Consider the following 15,546-nt stretch of genomic DNA (forward strand, 5'->3'; position numbering starts at 1 on the left):
AGTGACAGTCCACTCTCCTCTTGATAAACAAGCAACATTCATTTTTGACCAGTCTGCCATTCAGCAGTTTGAAATGAATTAAATGACACTTCTGAACCTAGGAAAGAACACTGGCCTCAATACTTACAGTAAGGATGACTTCAGGTTACCTCATCGGTTTCTGTTTATCAGAGTGCCCATAAAGTGAGTGTGCAATTTAAAATAGCTGCACACAAACTTTATGGACACCTTATATGTAGCGCTTCTATGTCTGAGATCATTATTAAGCTACAAACTCTGAGCTCCAACCTACCCCTCTACACTCAGCTTTGTAAAAACTGTATTTAGCCTTTGCCAGCTGAGTCTCTAATACTGCCAGGAAGGGCTGCTAGAGGGAGACCAGAGACTGGAAGACAAAGAGGAGACTTGCTCTTCTAAGTTGGCTTTAGTAATTGTTGTTTCTGGTTTCTATTTTTTCCATGCTCCAGGAACCACTTTGGGTCACCCCAGAGACACCAGAACTACATCCACAGGGTTTCTACTCTGAAACTCCTAGTTCTAACCTCCTCATTTTGCTTCCTGAGACCTAAAGGACACTGCTGTTTCCTTCAGGTACTATCTCTATATTGCCTCAAATCTTCCCCTTTTTCTCCAAAATCTGCTTATTTATATTCTTAATTATCTATGTATCTATTTTCCTCACCAGACTCTGCCTGATAAAATGTGTAAGTTATTTTTTTTCTTTCCTGTAAACCAAAATGTTTCACCTAGTAGAGCTTCAATAGGAAGGCACTCTTTAATATTTCAACCAACAAATATATTCTCCCCTTGTTGACAAGGACACACAGGTCATGGCCTACTTTTTACTTGTTCTTTTCCTTGTTGCTACCTATTAATGAGGAATGTTTAAGGTCAAAGTTTTGATGCTGAAATTTTTATTTATAGCATTTCTCTTACTACTGTTTTTGCTATGTCATATAATTTTTAGTATGTTGTATCTTCATTTTCACTTATCTTAAAGTATTTTCTAATTTCCTTTTTGATATCTTCTTTGACACAATAATTGTTTAAAATAGTGTGTTTAATTAAATATATTTAATTTCACATATTTGTAATGTCCCAGTTTTCCTTCTGTTACTGTTTTCTAGTGTCATTACACTGTGGTCAGAAAACATATCATATATAAAATTTCTATTAGCTAAAATTTGTTAGGACTTTCCCATCCTGCAGAAGGATTCATTTGAGAAAAATGTATATTTTGCTGCAGTCGCGTGGAATGTTCTATCTATATCTGTTAGGTTTATTTGATCTACAGTGTTATTTAAGTTCTCTGTTTCATTATTGATCTTCTATCTCAATGTTCTGTCATTACTGAAAGTCAAGTATTAAAGTCTCCTACTGTTATTGTATTGCTCTCTTTTTCTCCCTTTAGTTCTATCAGTATTGGTTTTATCTATTCAGGTACTTTTATGCTATACGCATGTATTTTTTATATGTGTGCATATATATATATTATCAGATCTTCCTGGTATATTGATCTTTGTATCATTAATCATTATAAAATCTCCTATCTCCTGTGAAAGTTATAGACTTAAGTTCTATTTTGTCTGATTACAAGAAAGCTATTCTGCTCTCCTTTAGTTATCATTTGCACGGGATATCTTTTACCATTCATTCATGGTCAGCCTATATTTGCTCTTAAACCTAAAGTGAGTTTCTTGCATTCCGAAATGACAGTGTATCAGCAAGCTTGGTTCCTATCCCTCACAGAAAACCAAAGACAAATATCTGACACTGAGATTATCACCAGCAATATCCAAGAACTCAAGTGTGAGAATAGTATAGTTCCTGGGGCCGCAGAGAAGTGAAAAAGTTCTGAGCAGATAGTGAGAGAATAAGATTTCCAGATCTATGATTCCCTTCCCCCAAATATGCCTGGTGTTAAGTGCACAGGAAATTTGCCAGCAACCCAGAGTTTCTACACTAGAAAAGTGAGATCAAGGTAGACAGACAGCTTCACCACTTCTTAGGTTTCATGGTAGAAGGAATATCTCTGCCTCAACCCACAGAAAGACTGAAGAGAGAAATATCCTAGAGGACGGCAAGAGACAAAGGAGAGGCAGGAAAATAATCCCCAGCCTTGGAAACTCTGCTCTGTATGTATGCTGGCAGTTGCTGTTCAGAAGCACCATGCTGGAGAATGCGTATTCCACAGGCATCTTGGGCACAAACTCCTAGCCAGCCTTCCACTACCGCCACGATATCCTCTTTAGAATCTCCCCCATTTGGTAAGAGCAGCGCTGTGATCACTTACTAGAGCTGAGGAAACCTGGGCTTAAGATGCCTTCCAGCATAAGAGACAGCAAACTAGAGGGAAGTAAAAGATATTCAACAAGTAAATTACAAAAACTCTTTAAGCAAACATACTCAGTGAAAACCAAAACAAGTCAGAGAGACTGCAATAAATAACTAATCCTTTAATGCAAAGACATAGACATACATACTAAGAAATACATTTGCCAAACTGAAAAATTCATAGAGGCTCGCAAGAGCAAAATAGATCAAGCAAAGGAATGAATCAGTGAGCTCAAAGACAGGCTAGTTGAAAATATATAGCTGGAGGAGAAAAAATAATGAAAGAAACCAATATCACCTACACGATACAGAAAATTACCTCAAAGGCCAAATCTAAGAAATATTGGTGTTCAAGAGGGAGTTGAGCATGAGCAAAAGGTAGAAAGTTTATTCAAAGGACTAATAACAGAAACTTTCCAAAACTTGTGAAAGATAAATACCCAAACACAAGAAGGTCAGAGAATGCCAAAAAAAAAAAAAAAAAAATTGACTCAAATACCCCAAGGCATATAATAATCAAACTCTCTAAAGTCAAGAACAAATAGAAAATCCTAAAAAGCATCAAGAGAAAAGCAGCAAAGATAGCATATAAAAGCGCTCCAATTCATCCAGCTGAGAGACAGGGATCTCTTCCTAATCAAATGGTACTGAGCTGGGGGCAGGGTTTCTGGGAAGAGAGATCTACCAGCTTTGGTGAGTCTGGGAAGAGAGACCCACCAGCTTTGGTGAGTCTGAGTTCATGCTTTCCCAAGAGGCAGGAGCCTTTCAATTAATTTCTGGTTTCTCACAAAAGGAAATTTGTCCATGAACCGTTGCTGAATTTGTGTGTTTATGCGATGTATTTATGGGGGGAAGGGTCCAGGGCTTCCTATTTTACTGCGATGCTATCATGCCAATATTGTGGTAATTTATTATGGCAACCCTAGGAAATTAATATAGTTCCCTAAATATAACAAAATAATACAATTGCAGAAAGTTAAACATTGTTAAAACATAACCAGACTTTAAAAAATAGTTTAGCAGCCATAGGACTTTTATATTTCCATCTCCAGATGGAAGAGGGAGGACAGGGAATAAAAATTCATTTGTCCTATTTCAAAACAGTTTTTAAAATACAAAAGTTAATGCTGCTTACTCGAGATTTTTGACTGGTGATGTTATATGAGAGTTTTAAAAATCAAAAATCCTGGAGTAAGGTATGGTGAGGGCAGCCTAAAAACTGAACGGTCCGAATCCTCCAGCCAGTTGAAGGGAAGAAGGCGGCAAGGCCAAACAAGGTGGTTATGAAGCTACAGCTTTAAATATGAAGCATGATCCTTTACATATTAAAACCAGCGGAGACAAGTTTCCACTGACTCTGGGTCGGGATGTCTCTGGTGTGGTGATGGAATGTGGGCTTGACGTGAAGTACTTCAAACCTGGAGATGAGGTCTGGGCTGCAGTTCCTCCTTGGAAACAAGACACTCTCTCAGAGTTTGTTGTGGTCAGTGGGAATGAGATCTCTCACAAACCCAAAACACTTACTCATACTCAAGCTGCCTCCTTGCCGTATGTGGCTCTCACAGCCTGGTCTGCCATAAACAAGGTTGGCGGCCTGAATGATAAGAATTGCAAAGGAAAACGTGCTTTAATCTTGGGTGCTGCAGGTGGAGTGGGTACCTTTGCTATACAGGTGATGAAAATATGGGATGCCCATGTGACAGCAGTTTGCTCTCAGGATGCCAGCGAACTTGTAAGGAAGCTTGGGGCAGATGATGTCATTGATTACAAAGCTGGAGATGTGGAAAAGCAGTTGAAATCCTTAAAACCCTTTGATTTTATCCTTGATAATGTTGGTGTATCCACTGAAACATGGGCTCTAAATTACCTCAAGAAATGGTCAGGAGCCACCTATGTGACGTTGGTGACTCCCTTTCTCCTGAACATTGACAAACTGGGCATAGCAGATGGCATGTTGCAGACAGGAGTCACCGTGGGTTCTAAGGCACTGAAGCATTTCTGGAGAGGAGTCCATTATCCCTGGGCCTCTTTCATGGTCAGTGGCCCATGTCTAGATGAAATTGCAGAACTGGTGGATGCAGGAAAGATTTAGCCAGTTATTGAACAAACGTTCCCTTTTTCTAAAATTCCAGAAGCCTTCCAGAAGGCGGAGAGAGGACATGCACCAGGAAAGACTGTAATTAATGTCGTTTAAATAAACATGCAGTTTGGTGACAAAATAAATAAATAAATAAATACAAATAAAAAGGTGACAAAATAAATAAATAAATAAAAATCAAAAACCCCTTTAAAAATTAGTACATCATTAAATCTATGTAGCTAATCAATGCCTTTTCATAATGACTCAGTTTTCCCCAAAAACCACTTGCGACTACAGCAACATTCACTTGGATAATGAGTTTCTAAACATTAAATCCAGCCTCTAGCCATTCAAATCAGCCCAATTGTATTTTCTTCTTGCTAGCTATAGATTTTCAACCTGAATCTTTTAAACCAGACTGTGCTATTACAAAATAAATGAAAGAAATTGGAATATTCCTGTCTCTTTATTATAAAGAAGAAAAAAAATTCTAGCATTCACCTTCTTGTACACAACAATTTAAAATCCCCTAAAACTGTTTTCTATTTCTTTTATTCATCTAGCACATGAAAAAAGTAATTTTCCGGGTGGCGCCTGTGGCTCAAAGGAGTAGGGCGCCGGCCTCACATGCCAGAGGTGGTGGGTTCAAATCCAACCCTGGCCAAAAACTACAAAAACAAACAAACAAACAAACTAACTAACTAACAACAAAAACAACAACAACAACAAAAAAAAAAGTAATTTTCCAAAAAGTAGAGAAAAACCAAGAAAGAACTTGAAATTCACTTTATAGCATTTGCATGTAATAATATCCATGTGTTTCAAAACTTTTTTAAAGAACCTATATATCTGTATACCGAGTTAGATCTAGAAATTATATACCAATTCATTTTCCTCTTTTTCAGAAGTTTCAGGGAATGTCCTTGCTAACCCCAACTTAAGTCATTCTAACATTACAGAAAAATCTTTCTTTCCCTAACCCATTATATCTGTCAACTGAAGAAGTAATAGCTTAACTTTTTTTTTTTTTTAGAGACAGAGTCTCACTTTATCATCCTCGGTAGAGTGCTGTGACATCACAGCTCACAGCAACCTCCCACTCCTGGGCTTAGGTGATCCTCTTGCCTCAGCCTCCCAAGAAGCTGGGACTATAGATGCCTGCCACAACACCTGGCTATTTATTTGTTGTTGTTGTTGTTGCAGTTTGGCTGGGGCTGGGTTTGAACCCACCACTCTCAGTATATGGGGCTGGTGCCCTACTCACTGAGTCACAGGCACCGCCCCTACATAGCTTAACTTTACTTTTCATTTTTTTTAAATGTTGAATGCTTCAAATATGACATCTAATCAGAATTCGTTGCCTTAATATTGAGGAAAAAAATTATAAAATGGAAACATTTCATGGACGTGAATTTTAAGTGGTCTTTTGCTTTCACGGTCAAGACTAACCAGAAATTCTGAGAGACTCTCCAGTTCTACTAGTACTAGGCCTCTACACATGATGCTCTGGTCTCAGAGGAAGCCAAAAAGCTTTCAAGATGCCCTCCTTCACCAACATATATGTAAAGACTATCCAGTCCTGAACTTTAAGTTCGAACTATGAATGAGGATCCTTAGGAGATTGGAAGCCTAGGCAGAACTGTCCATGGCCAAGGGCAGAAAAACCTGAGGCAACCTGCTAGCAATCTGAGAAAATAGGAATCAGGTGGCACATGGCTGGATTGGACCAGCTGCATGCCAGGCAAGAACAAAGTTACCCAGAGTTGCCACAAGGCCGCAGCAAGATAGCTGCACATTAATCCTTGAGCCGAGAAAACTAAATTTGAAACTGGCTCTGATTTCAGGCACTTGATGAGGTTTGAGCTATTTGCATAGTCTTAATGTCTTCTCACAGATTATTAGTTGAAAGAGAAAAAAATAAATTATACTCTGGAGAAATCAGGCAGAACCTTGACCGAGGGATCAAAATTAACATCAGTATTGATAGATAAATACAGATACTTCTGTATGTGATACCCTGAGAAGAATATAGCATCATCTACCCAGTATTATAGAAAATCCTTTAAAGACAAATCTAAAATAACACAAAAAACTATAAAATATATTATAAATGATGAGTTACAAACTTAAATGAAAACACTTAAGAAGATCTAAATAAATGAGGATCTACCCCATGCTCAGAGATAGAAAAATTTCACATCATAAAAACTTCAGTTTTCCCTAATTAATTCACATATTTTATGCATCTCCAATCAAAATGCCAGTAAGGCTTTTCACATAATAAGAGATGTTGGTTCTAAAATCTCTATGGAAGAGCCAAAAGTAACAACATTTCAGGGAACAAAGGAAGAAGATTTTCCTTACCATATGTCTTTATGCATTTTAGCACTATCTAAAAGGCAATATGATAGTTGCATAAGGAAAACTGTTGACCAATGGAAAAGAACAGAATCCAAAAATAAGCTATGTTATGTATGGAATTTGATAAATGGCAACCATGACGTGACCAATGACTAGAGAAAGAAAGGAATTGCTTTAAAAAATCTTTTGCTTTTTTCTTATTGTTTTTATAGTTCACATTTGTTATTTATTGCTAAAGAGAAGAAGAAGAAATGGAGAGCAAAGGAGCAAATGAAGAGCTTGCTCCATATCTCTCCTACTGCTTCCGTTGCTAACTGAAACAGTGGTCATTAGACTACCCAGGCATTTTTATATATTACATTCATCACTGCATCTATTTAAAAACAAGCCCAAGAAGGTCCCTGACTTGTCACAACTCCTCAGATAGAAATTTGAATAGTACAAGTTGTTCACAAAAATCACTCAGAGTGTTTCATAAAAAAATCCAGAAATTCTAATTCAGTAGATCTAGTATGGGGTCAAATAAACATTTTAACAAGCTTCTGGGTAATTCTGAAAGACACATTTTGAGAAACACTGCATAAAAGAGTCAGTGAGCCTAGTGGTAGATGCCTCTCAACACAGCTATGTAGCCTTTCCCTCACCAACATATTTTGAGGTTATATTGATAAAGGATAAGTGGTGTCCCAGCCAGCTCGGTGGAGCTGGGGGGTGGGGGTGGAGGGCGGACAGCTGCCTGCACTTTGGCAGTGTTGGTACAGTGGCAGCAAGCAGAGGAACCAGTGGGCTGGAGGGTAGGCAGGGGCGACCTGCAGGAGGTGCTAGTAGCCAGAGGGGCCAGACAACTACTGGGGAGACACTGGTGCCTTGTTGTCTCCTTCCCCTTGCACTTATGACTGAACAGGGAACCCCCATTTCCTATGCCTAGGTCAATTTCATATAAGTTTCCTAGGCCTCAATTCCATGAATGGACTGTGTCCAATCATTAATACATTCATTCACCTTGCTCCACTGAAGGGACTGTATTCATTCATTAATGCACTCATTTACCTTTCCCCAGTGGAAAAGACTGTATCCATTCATTTCCTGATCTCATATACAGGGAACCCATGCCCCTATATATACCCCTGGACAAAGAGCCCGAGAGAACAGAGAGAAGGAGAGAAAAAGAGAGCTTTTCTCCCCTGACTTGGGTTTTCTCTCTGCCAGGAGCTTTGGTGTTTTTGTACTCTTTTCTGTAAATAAATCCTTACCTAGTCAGTCTTACCACTTATCTGTGGTCCGTGGATTCATTCTTCGAATCACCAAGACAAAAAAACCTACTGAAGATGAAATTCTGGTATCAATATTATTAGCTGAGAATTTGAACTGCTTCAAACAGCCTGACAACAACCCGGTGAATGACAAGAGTTGGCTATAAATCTGAAAGCTTGCATCTCACTTCTAATCATTGTGCCACATACAACAATGAGCCTTTTAGAAATCATTTTAGTTTGATTAGAAAACATAAGGGATCAGTGTGTTAAGGTGGTAATGTTGCCAGAATTTCTCTATGTTGAGTCCTTGGACTACAGGTTCAAAGAATGAAACCACAGATCCCGTGGATAAGTGACAGAGTTTATTAACAGGAAGAAAGATTGATAAGCATAATAAGCAAAAGAGGGCAAAGAAAAGAACAGAACCTCCAGCAACAAACGGGAATACAAATGGGAAGCCCCTCAAGTCTTCAGTTCAGGGGGTTTAAACCCTGCTTTTCCTATCCTGGGGACAAGGGATTTGGGGGAATGATGTCACAATTGCCCAGAGGTCTTTAAACAAAAAATAATCAAGTAAATGAGACAAAGACTACATTAATTAGTTTGATGTAAGCACATCAAATCATATTTAAAAATCAACACGTTGTACCCCACATATGCATAAATGTATTCATGATCTATAAAAATATATTTAAAAAAAAGAAAAGAAAAGAAAAAGAAAATAATCCTAAAATTAGCAAAGGAATGGCACCCTTGCAATTTTTGACTCAAGTCAAAAAATTAAGTTGTGTGTGTTCTCTACTAAAGAAGGAAGCCCCCAGAACCCTTTAGGCCACTTTGTTCAGGACTTTGCTAAAGCCCAGCAGATGTGGTTTGGGAAAGGGCAGCCTGTTTGTGCCTAGAGATTTGATTTTTGAACTCACCCAGGCCTAGAGAATGGAAGGTCTCTGTCCAGCCCTGAGTAGAGGGATCCTGTATCATTAAGATTTGCTGAATACAGAATAAGGAACACTTTTTGTTCCTGCAATTCATTTTCCTCCCCATTTCTTCACCGGGGCAGTTCAACACCATCCTAGAAACTCCTGAGGTTCCTCCATAGTTGAAAGCAGCAGGGCTTCTTGGACTGTGTACTTTCTCACCACTACCACATACAGACCTGAAGCCACTGGCCAAGCACAATACACACAGCCAGACTCTATTAACTTCCACCCAGCAGTCCCAGCTCTGGCTTTGGCCAGAGCTCCCAGCATTGCATTTGAATGCTGCATGAGGCACCCATCACTGTACCGCAAAAGCCCTCAAGAAGCAGGCCTTACTGAATATTTCTTGTAAAACAACACCCACTGCTGTGTTTTCAGAGGATAAACAAAGTATGGTACTTTGCACTTTTGATAGGTTGAAAAGAGTATTTCATGCTTTTCATATCTAACTTTTTCTAATCACTAATGCTCCTCATTGACTAAAATAACACTCTTCTTTTCATCAAGCATATTCTATAAGTTTAAATTGTCTTAGAGAGTCTGATTCAGGAATATTTATATACTTTTTAGTATAGTGCTTATAAATAAAATATACTTTTTTTTTAGTTGGGTTGTCATTAATGATTTCCTTATATCATGAGTCCCAAGCTGGTTTATTAGGCCCCATCAATACAGATGTAGACAATTCCACTTATCCCCTTCTCATTAAATATTCTTTCCTTAGACTTAGATGAGCCCTAGGGTTTTCTAAGGGAAGATGTGCACATAGAATAAATTAGATAGGAACTGAGCAAGTCTTAGGCAATGACAGAGATTGCTCCTGTTGAGTGGGCACCAGGGGAGGTACTGGCTACTGATGAAATGAAACTATTTGCTACCTAAAGGAACTGTGTTAGCCTATGTGTTTAGGCAAAGCCAGGCTGCCTCTGAGAAAAGCTGGGAAGTCTTTGACCTAGTAACCATGTAGGTCCTGGATGGGAAAGCCTGCCCCTCCTTGCCATTATAGGCTGAACTGTATCCCCCCAAAATGCATATGCTGAAGTTCTAAGGTATCCTCACTACTTCAGAATGTGACTATATTTGGAGATAGGCATCTAAATACATAATTAAGGTAAAATAAAGTTATGTGATAGGGCTAAAATCTGAAGTGATTAATGTTCTCATAAGAAGAGAAGATTTAGACAGACATGCAAATGTGCAAAGGAAAGATGACATGAGGAAGCTGGGGTGGAGAGTGGCATCCATCTGCAAGCCAAGGAGAGAAGCCTCAGAAGAAACCAACCCTGAAAACACCTTGAACTTGCACATCCAGGTTCCAGAACTGTGAGAAAACAAATTTCTCTTATTTGAGCAACCTGATCTGTGGTATTTTTTTATAACAGCCCTAGAAAACTAATACATTTCCCAGTGAACCCTTTTGACTCTCTTAGGCATCATTCATTGCCTCTTCTTGGGCATTTCTTCATCATCAGCTCCTTAGTCCTCCCTACCCACTTATATCTTACAGTTCTCTTTCTTCCTACTTCATTGTTCATACCTCAGCATTTTACTTAGGGCTGCCATATCCAAGCACCACCAATTGGCTTAAAATAAGACAAATTTACTCTCTGATGATTCTAAAGATTTGGAGTCCAAGATCAAGGTGTCATCAGAATCATATTTCTTCTCAGAGTCTGGGTAGAATACTTCTTTGCGTCTTCCTAGCTTCTGATGGCAGCTGTCATCCCCTGCCCTACCTTGACTTTCAGCTACATCACTCCAATCTTTGCCTGTCATTTCATGGCATTCTCCCTGTTTCTCTGTCTTCCATAGTGCTTTCCTCTTTTCATTAGGACTCCAGCCATACCAGAGTTAATGCCAGTTTTAACGCCTTATCTTAACTTGATTATATCTGCAAAAATCTTATTCTCAAGTAAGGTCACATGTATAGGTACTATGGTAAGAACTTCACCATATCTTTTGGGGACACACAATTCAACTGTTCATTCCAGGGAAAATTTAGATTTTTTAGTCCCCCCAAATCCATCTCCTTTATATTTTTTATCAAAGTTTCTTCTTTTCATCTCCTCTATAGCAATCCTAAATTTCTCCAACACTTTGAGGAATTCAAAAAATAGTAACCCATACTAATCAGAGCAAGGACTTTTTTGTTCAGTAATAAATCTCCTCTACCCTTAATAGTGTCTGGCCCATATAAGGCCCCACAAATATTTTTTGAATAAATGAGTGATTTGAAAGCCTTATCTTCCTTTGCTCAGGAGCTTCTGACAAGGGCTGCTACCAGTCAGCCATCTTCTCAGACTGAAACTGGACCCACACCTTTCACCATTAACTAAGATAGACTCTTACTGGATTAAAGATTTAACTTAAGACATGAAACCATAAAAATACTAGAAGAAAGTATAGGGAAAACACTTGAAGAAATCGGCCTGGGCGAATATTTTATGAAGAGGACACCCTGGGCAATTGAAGCAACATCCAAAATACACTATTGGGACCTGATCAAACTAAAGAGCTTCTGCACAGCCAAGAACACAGTAAGTAAAGCAAGCAGATAGCCCTCAGAATGGGAGAAGATTTTTGCAGGTTATGTGTCTGACAAAGGTTTAATAACCAGAATTGATAGAGAACTCAAATGTATTAGCAAGAAGAGAACAAGTGATCCCATCTCAGGATGCAAGGGACTTGAAGAGAAATTTCCCCAAAGAAGATTGGCACATGGCCTACAGATATGTGAAAAAATGCTCACCATCCTTAATCATCAGATAAATGCAAATCAAAACTACTTTGAGGGGTCACCTAACCCCAGTAAGATTAGCCCATATCACAAAATCTCAAAACCAGAGATGCTAGCGTGGATGTGGAGAAAGGGGAACACTTCTACACTGCTGGTGGGAAGGTAAACTAATACGTTCCGTTTGGAAAGACATCTGGAGAACACTTAGAGAACTAAAAATAGACCTGCCATTTGATCCTGCAATTCCTTTATTAGGTATATACCCAGAAGACCAAAAATCACATTACAACAAAGATATTTGTATCAGAATGTTTATTGCAGCCCAATTCATAATTACCAGGTCATGGAAGAAACCCAAGTGCCCACTGATCCACAAATGGATCCACAAACTGTGGTATATGTACACCATGGAATACTATGCAGCCATAAAGAAAGATAGAGACTCTACATCCTTCATGTTCACATGGATGGAGTTGGAAAGTGTTCTTCTTAGCAAAGTATCACAGACATGGAAGAAAAAGTATCCAATGTACACACCCCTATTATGAAACTAATTTATTCCTTTTATATGAAAGCTATAACCTAATAACAGCCTAAGAATATGGGGAGGGAGAAGGGAGGGGAAAATGGGTGGAGGGAGGGTGATTGGAGGGATAACTTCTATGGTTTATCTTACAAAGGTACAAGTAAATCTAAGAGTAGAATATGAACATCTTAACACAATAACTAAGAAAATGACATGAAGGCTGTGTTGACCAGTTTGATGAAAATATTTCAAATTGTATGTGAAAACACCACACTGTACCCCAGAATTGCATTAATGTAATGCAATTACATTGTTTTTAGCATAAAAAAAGAAAGAAAGAAAAGAAAGCCTTATAACATACTCTACTTTCTGACTTGTCCCATACTTGCCCTTGGGTAAAAAAACAGAGCCAACTAATTTCTTAAATGTGTGGTTGTAAGAGTATAAGAAAAAAAGTGTTAACAACTCAAAATATTATCCAGTTGCTTATCACAATAGCCAAGAATATGTTTCCAAGATAACCAAAAGGAGTACCAATAGGCAACTCAGATGCCTTATCAACATGTTTAAAAAATTATTTCCTTTATTCTTAAATGTTAGATAGGAATTTAAAGTATGTGCTGTCTCATTTTTTAAGACTTAGAGGTTTGGGGGAATGACATTACAGAAATCATAAACCAAAACTTGACCTCCTAAAACATGTCAGCCTACAATAGAGACATATATTTGACACTGGAATAATCTGACTCAATGGCTGAATTTTGTATGACATGTATTAAAGTTTAGAACTGAAAGAAATGGAATTACATTATTATAAAAGAAATGCTTTAGAAAGCCTACTATGTCCATCGACCCACAAATGGATCAATAAATTGTGGTATGTGTACACTGTGGAATACTATGCATCCCTAAAGAAAGATGGAAATTTTACTTCCTTCATATTTATATGGATGGAATTGGAAAATGTTCTTCTTAGCAAAGTATCTCAAGAATGGAAGAAAAGTATCCAATGTACATAGCCCTACTTTGAAACTAATTCATCGTTTTATAGGAATGTTATAATCTAATTATAGCCTTAGAATATGGGAAGGGGGTGGGAGGGGGAGGTGAGGGGGGTGACTGGGGGAGAGAGGGTGATTGGTGTGGTTACCTCTATGGTTTATCTTACAAGAGTACAAGTGAATCTTTCTAAAAGCAGAGTATGAATATTTTAACTCAATAACTAAGAAAATGACATGAAGGTTATGTTAACCAGTTTGATGACAGTATGTCAAAATGTATATGAAAATAGCACACTGTACCCCATCATTGCATTAATGTACACAGTTATGCTATAAGAAATTAAAAAAAAAAAAAAGAAAGCCTAATATGTTAGGCTTACCAATTAAAGATGTTACTGTAAGTTTTAACCAAAAATACAGGGAAACCTGAACCCAGAAGGAAGAAACACAACCTACACTATAGGCAAAAGGCCTATATGCCTCTGGCCAAAAAAGCTGTTTGAGAGAAAGCAGTGAAAAGAATCTGTGCAGGCAAACTTGTGAGAAACTGAGGCAGAATCCCATATGGCTGGGTTGGTTGTGCACCTAAAAACCCCCTGACTTAAGTTCAGCCCAGTTGGTTGCGGGCATAAAAACCCCCTGACTTAAGGCCCACATGGGAGCAGAGGTTTGCACACAAATTTCTGTATGCCCTAGAAGTTTCTTTATGCCTTGTTTTAAAGATTGAAGTAACTGCCTCCAAATGGCAAGGTCAGTAGAACAGATTTTCAAACCGTCTCTTTCCTTCATAGCCTCAGGCTTCGTCAGATAAGAACAAAGAAGTAATGGCTAACAACATGTTCTCCATTAAGTTATGCTAAACCAGTTTATGTTGAAAGGGTTTATGTTCAAAGGTGTACACTGGATGGATTATCAGATTACTAGGGAGGAGCTACTCACACATGAGGTACTCACAAGATGTTTAAATGGATTAATGAAGTTATATGTCCAATGCACATGTGCAGCGGGAAGTTATTGATGTCCAGTGCACATGTGTAGAGGGATTGTAATGAATATTAATGAGGTCGTTGATGTAAAGTGCGCGTGTACAAAATTGGCTATATAAGCCAACAGTAAATAAAGAGGCTCGCCATTTTGCCCGAGCGAGCAAATGGTCACCTTTATTTAAAACACAATTTCAATAAGCATGCTTATTCTCCGTGATATCACTTTTCCATGAGACCCTACAGCAACTCTACACAAGCTCTTCCTTCAATGGCAGAGAACTGCTGGCAAGTGAGCCCTTTTCCCTAAGGACTTGGTCCTCCTTTACAGGGTTTTCAATCTTACCAGATTCCTCACTACTCTCACTTTCATTAGCTTCTAGTGCTAGAAATTACCCTATTCTGTGTATTTCCTTACAGATTTGTCTCTAGAATAATCATCTGGAAATTAGGGACTCTGTCTTTCACTGCTAAATGTCTAATGCTTTAAAACATGCCTAGCATGAAGCAATTTCTCAATAAAGCTCTGTCAGCTGATTGATTGTCAAAAACATTCAGTAGAGTATTTCTTAACTTGAAAATCATGGACCCAAAAGAGACAGATAGGAGAGTTATAAGAGAATCTTACACAAAGGAACAATGAAAATCTGAATTGCATACTGATAAAAGGCAGCAAGTTACATGATAAATGAAGTGGGATACAGTTCAAAGAGTAATATAAACCCAGCATTATTTGAAAATGGCAATTCTTTAGTAAGAGAGTGGAAAAGTGAATGGAAGAAGGATACAGTGGAACCCTTACAGTTTCATAAAGAGTCTGAGAGCCACTATGTTTTAAATACTGAAAGGTCTATTCTCAAATATTTTTATGTACCAAAGTCATCATGTTTATTTTCTTTATATAACTACCAAAAAAATCAGCCTTTATGGAGCACAAGAAAATGCTACTATCAATGGCATTTTACAAATAAGGAAGCCAAAGGCTCAGAGAGAAAGAACAACTGCTCAAAGTTGCAAAACCACTCAGTGGAAATATGAAGCTTTGGATTCAGAAGATGTTAGTTAGGAAGATGAATTGAAACCTCAGATACCAATGGTCAATTCTAGTTCAATGCATTCAACATAGTTTAAAAACAAGTTATCTCACTTCTTTCCTCACATGAATGTGGGTCCCTGCATATTGCCAATTACTATAATTCCCATATTATTCCTCACAATTTTTCTAGCTTTTTTGTGTAGAGGATCTCAAAGTACTTTTGTAATTGTGAATGATCATATTGTTTACAGT

At 38.1% G+C, this 15,546-nt stretch overlaps 1 pseudogene; it reads left to right on the top strand.

Annotated features, from left to right (window-relative positions):
• The first annotated feature begins 3,637 nt into the window (after positions 1-3,637).
• On the top strand, positions 3,638-4,493 carry LOC100957485 (annotated as a pseudogene).
• Positions 4,494-15,546: the final 11,053 nt, after the last annotated feature.

Source organism: Otolemur garnettii, unplaced genomic scaffold (genome assembly GCF_000181295.1).
Source record: "Otolemur garnettii isolate 467f Iridium unplaced genomic scaffold, OtoGar3 scaffold00005, whole genome shotgun sequence".
NCBI classification, from domain to species: Eukaryota; Metazoa; Chordata; class Mammalia; order Primates; family Galagidae; genus Otolemur; species Otolemur garnettii.